Raw genomic sequence first — 261 nt, forward strand, 5'->3', positions numbered from 1 at the left:
GAGCACAAGCCATGGAGGAATGCTGCTTACTGGCTTGCTCCTCTGGCCCCTGCTCAGCCTGCTTTCTTATGCAGCACAGGCCCACCTGCCCAGGGGTGACACCTCCCACAGTGGGCTGGGCCCTCCCACATCACTCATCAAGAAGATGCCCCTCAGACATGGCCACAGGCCAGTCCAACGGCAACTCACTAATTGAGGCTCCCTCAACCTGGGTGTGTCAAGTTGACATTAAAGCTATCCAGCATAATCCATCCCTTCTGA

The sequence above is a fragment of the Nannospalax galili genome, unplaced genomic scaffold (assembly GCF_000622305.1).
Source record: "Nannospalax galili isolate Female #2095 unplaced genomic scaffold, S.galili_v1.0 scaffold1454, whole genome shotgun sequence".
In the NCBI taxonomy this organism is placed as follows: Eukaryota; Metazoa; Chordata; class Mammalia; order Rodentia; family Spalacidae; genus Nannospalax; species Nannospalax galili.